We start from the raw sequence: 5408 nt of genomic DNA, 5'->3' as shown, positions 1-5408 counted from the left end.
CACAAACCCCAATAGGCCTTTAGCAAAAAAAGTGTGTATGAGTGATAGGTGGTGGGCTGACGCCGAAAACAGTGAAGTTGATCGATCTACGTCGAGGGAGGAGATACTTTTTTTGTATGTGACAATTAAATATTATTATGATTACTGAAAAAAAAATGTGCCACCTTCAATTCTTGCGCATTTTCTCAGAAAAAATATATTTCAACACTCTGCTGAGGCAAATTTACGAACTGATAAACTTGGAACCAATCAGAACTATCGTACATACCCCTATGGATGAAGGCAGTCAATGGCTTGCTTCTAAAATGTAAACAGCCTCACATTGTGGCCACAGATATATAATCTATGGAAGGGTTTTGTAACCTCTTACCCTGGCAATTTGACTGTTAAACTCATTGGTACGCAAACAATGGATGCCAGTCCTGATTTTGAATCGGAACTACCATCTATGGGATGAAGTATTCTAATTCAGGCGAGCAGAACCTCCAGACTTCCTTAATTTAGAACCCATCGCGGCCATCGACGGCCTTCCTCTAAATTACTATAGCAGCCGCGAACGGCCTTGTTTTCTAACAACAATATCTGTGTCAATATCGCAAAATTAACTTGCTAACGAACTGTTGTCAGAAACCGGAAACTGGGTATGCTGTCATTTTACTTTTCATCGTTTTTAAAAATGCATTACTCAAAATGACAGCGTCGAAGCTGACATTACTTTTCACTGTGAAATAGGCTTTATCTATGTTGGTTGGTGATACGGATTCGCACACGTCCTTGCGCTTTGAATACCGATGATGTCGAGGAGAGTGAAATAAGTAAACAGCAGATATGTGTTTGGTGTTGTCGATGTTTGATGCTGACTGTGAAACTTGGGGAATAGATCATGATAACTTGGTTGGTACAGGCGAGCACATCAACGGTGGAGCTCGAATGATTCATCCCTGTCTCATGGAAATAGTTGCAGTTTTTGGCTGTATATAGTCAGCTAACTAATTGTTTGTTTTGTGTTGTTTCTATCGATGTAACGTTAATTCATATGGAAACGGACCAAGCTGCTAGCTAACTAGTTTGTCAGGCAAGAAAAGTTGTGGGCAGCGCTCACGAAGCGTCATCCTCAGCTGCCACTTTCACTAGCTAGCCATACAGACAACCAGCTAACTAGCCACCGAGATGAAGGCTAGAGTAATTTGTGTTTATCTGTTGGGCTTAGGTTATCGTTTGTCATGTTTGCTAGGTGCAGATATTCCTATTATTTGACCGTTTCGTGTTAGGGTAGTAGATGCCCGCACGTGGAGGTCATATGATGAGTTGGATGTTTGTTTACATAGCCAGCTAAACAAGTTGCTTGTTTTGTCATGTTTTACCGATGCATTTCATTTGGAAACTGTCCCAGCTTTGTAACTAATAAGATACCATTGGCAAACTCAGTAGTTAGTCTGTCAGGCAAGAAAACAAGAGTTGAGAGTGAGTGTGTGTAGTATGGGAGGCGTGTAACTGTATCACACAATTTATTATGGAAACCCCTTATTAGGAAGAGAGTATGTGAATGGTTGAGAAAAAGAAAGAGAGGAAGGAAGAGAGAGACAGTGTGAGAGGGAGTGAGAGATTGTTTCTGACTACAATTGCATCTTATTTGTTGCTCCTCTCCCTCTGTTACTCTGTTCCTCTAGGTCAGTGAAAGCGAAGGAAGTGATGTGGAGAGTCAGGGCTCAGCAGCAAAAGGCAGGGAGGAATAGGAGTTAGAGATGTTTGGAGGGATAGAGATGTGGAGTGAGAGGAGAGTGGAGTGGAGTGAGAGAAGAGTGAAGAGGAGAGAGAAAGAGGAGAGTGAAGGAGAGGAGAATGGAGGGAGAGAGAAAGAGGAGCGTGAAGAGGAGGGAGAAAAGAGTGGAGGGAGAGGACGAAGCAGAGAGAGAGGAAGAGGGAGAGCACACCCTAGAGGGTAACCTACGTTTCCATGGCGTGTGTCTGCCCTAAATCCCACCATTCACCCTTGTACCACACAGCATGGGCCTAAAGTGACAGTGGCAGGGATTTTGGAGTTTTTAAAGTGGTAGGAACTTATATCTGTTCCAGAGCTTGTAATGGATTACAACAAGAAAATGGGCAGGGTTGACAATCTTGACCAACTGAGGAGCTATTACAATGTTGGACGAACAGGCAGAAAATGTGTTTTGGGGGATGCTCAACATTGCCATCATAAATGTGTACATTGTGTGGGGGACCCTGCAAAGGTCCCTTCCCAGAAACCGCAGGTGCTGGTCCCTGAAGGCATTCAAAATGCAGCTTGTGCATTCACTTTGTGATATGGCTACAGTGGCAGGAAGAGGGGAGCCAAGAGTGTGGCTTCAGGGCGTGTGGTCCAAGTTGTAACTCATTTGAAAGCAAGTGAAGTTTGAAGGGCACAAGAGAGGGTGTGTGGTGTGCATCCGGAGTGGACGCAGGGCAAAGAGTGGGAGATGTGTAGAAACCTCCTTTGGGTGCTCTACGTGTTCTGTGCCACTTTGCAGGATGGGCCGTGCTTCCAGAAGTTCCATGACATGTTGTAGGCTAAATGAAAACACTAAAGTGACAGTGTGAAATATGAATTTGTTCTACAAATCTTTTATTGTCTCTGAACAGTAGTTGTGGTTTGTGTCTTCTCTCTTTATCTGTCTCTATCTAATACTTGTTGCATTCACTGAATTGTTTTCAAAGTAGGCTACTATTTCTAAATTTTTGTGTCAGGCCTGGTCTGTACTAAATCTTATTGAGAGAGGTTACCTACATTTTTAAATAGTCTCTGAATAGTTGTTTGCATTTTTACATTGTTACAGAAGTAATAATAATAATATGCCATTTAGCAGACGCTTTTATACAAAGCAACTTACAGTCATGTGCGCATACATTTTTACGTATGGGTGGTCCCGGGGATCGAACTCACTACCCTGGCGTTACAAGCACCATGCTCTACCAATTGAGCTACAGAGGACCACCTAAGAATTGGTGTCAATCAAATAGCCTACTTGGTGTGGGTTTTGAAATACTTTCTGAATAGTGTCCTCTGGTCACATTTTGGATAGGCTACTTGTTTTATTTATATGTAATAATATATTATACTTGGTACATTTTAAGTGAGTAATTTAGTCAAATTTACTCCAATTTTAAGTACTCTAGGGTTTTTTGTTGTGTTGAGTGTTAATCGTTTTTTGAAAGTGAGTGTCTTTACACAATGGAAGGCAAAATGAGTGTTATTCCTATTGACATGAATGTGGTGTCATATTAAAGAAGCCATCGTGCTCTTTAAAACTAAGTTAACTTGTAATTGTAATTTGTTCTTTGTTTTTGAGCTATGTCTGTTTGTTTGAAATGTGTGAGAAAATGAGCTTTATCTTGAAAATTCTTAGTAATCTACAGCAGCATTCTAGAATTATATTGGGGTGTAAAGAGTTAATATTAGAGATTGCGCACCAGCTGTTGTTAACAAATTAGTGCTGAGCGATAAGTGCTTTTTGAGGTCGTTTCGGTTAGATTATATAAAATAAATAATGGTTTCGATAATTATTTTTAGACATTAAATGCACTATGCATTATGTGGGTTGAATGCTGTAACAACACAGAATAAAACAATTAATAAAAGTCCCATGATGGTAGTGACTGCCCATTACTGTTTATTACTTATTAACTATAATTTATTCACATTACTTTACTCTAATAAAATATTTGTTTTATTTGATGACTTTATTACACTGAACAGAAATATAAACGCAACATGTAAAGTGTTGGTCCCATGTTTCATGAGCTGAAATAAAAGATCCCAGAAATATTCCATGCGCACAAAAATATTATTTATTATTTATCAAATTTGTTTACATCCCTGTTAGTGAGCATTTCTCCTTTGCCAAGGTAGTCCATCCACCTGACAGGTGTGGCATATCATGAAACTGATTAAACAGCATGATCATTACACAGGTGCACCTTGTGCTGGGGACAATAAAAGGCCACAACATTTTGCAGCCACAGATGTCTCAGGTTGAGGGAGTGTGCAATTGGCATGCTGACTGCGGGAATGTCCACCAGAGTTGTTGCCAGAGAATTGAATGTTAATTTCTCTACCATAAGCCACCTCCAACATCGTTTTAGAGAATTTGGCAGTACGTCCAACTGGCCTCACAACCACAGACCACGTGTATGGCGTCGTGTCGGCGAGCGGTTTGCTGATGTCAACATTGTGAATAGAGTGCCCCGTTGTGGCGGTGGGGTTATTGTATGGGCAGGCATAAGCTACGGACAACTAACACAATTGCATTTTATCGATGGCAATTTGAATGCACAGAGATACCATGACGAGATCCTGAGGCTCATTGTTGTGCCATTCATCCACCGCCATCACCTCATGTTTCAGCATGATAATGCACGGCCACATGTCACAAGGATCTGTACACAATTCCTGGAAGCTGAAAATGTCCCAGTTCTTCCATGGCCTACATACTCACCAATGACGATCAGAGGCCGTCTGCGCTCTTTTAAGGTCCTTACTACTGAAAATTGTCTGTTCCAGGTGCGTAGGAGTCAAAATAAGAATACTGGAAGAGATAGACCTGCACACTGTCAAAAAAAATTAATAAATCCAAAACTGAGGCTTGAATGCAAAATAAAAAGCCTATGTTTATTGAAACATAATGGTGCCCCAAAAATATATCATATCAAATCAAATCAAATCAAATTTTATTGGTCACATGCGCCGAATACAACAGGTGCAGACATTACAGTGAAATGCTTACTTACAGCCCTTAACCAACAGTGCATTTATTTTAAACAAAAAAGTAAAAATAAAACAACAACAACAAAAAAAGTGTTGAGAAAAAAAAGAGCAGAAGTAAAATAAAGTGACAGTAGGGAGGCTATATATACAGGGGGGTACCGTTGCAGAGTCAATGTGCGGGGGCACCGGCTAGTTGAGGTAGTTGAGGTAATATGTACATGTGGGTAGAGTTAAAGTGACTATGCATAAATACTTAACAGAGTAGCAGCAGCGTAAAAAGGATGGGGTGGGGGGGCAGTGCAAATAGTCCGGGTAGCCATGATTAGCTGTTCAGGAGTCTTATGGCTTGGGGGTAGAAGCTGTTGAGAAGTCTTTTGGACCTAGACTTGGCACTCCGGTACCGCTTGCCGTGCGGTAGCAGAGAGAACAGTCTATGACTAGGGTGGCTGGAGTCTTTGACAATTTTGAGGGCCTTCCTCTGACACCGCCTGGTATAGAGGTCCTGGATGGCAGGAAGCTTTGCCCCAGTGATGTACTGGGCCGTACGCACTACCCTCTGTAGTGCCTTGCGGTCGGAGGCCAAGCAGTTGCCATACCAGGCGGTGATGCAACCAGTCAGGATGCTCTCGATGGTGCAGCTGTATAATTTTTTGAGGATCTGAGG

The sequence above is a fragment of the Coregonus clupeaformis genome, chromosome 9 (assembly GCF_020615455.1).
Source record: "Coregonus clupeaformis isolate EN_2021a chromosome 9, ASM2061545v1, whole genome shotgun sequence".
Taxonomy (NCBI): Eukaryota; Metazoa; Chordata; class Actinopteri; order Salmoniformes; family Salmonidae; genus Coregonus; species Coregonus clupeaformis.
This window is presented reverse-complemented; position numbering follows the sequence as displayed.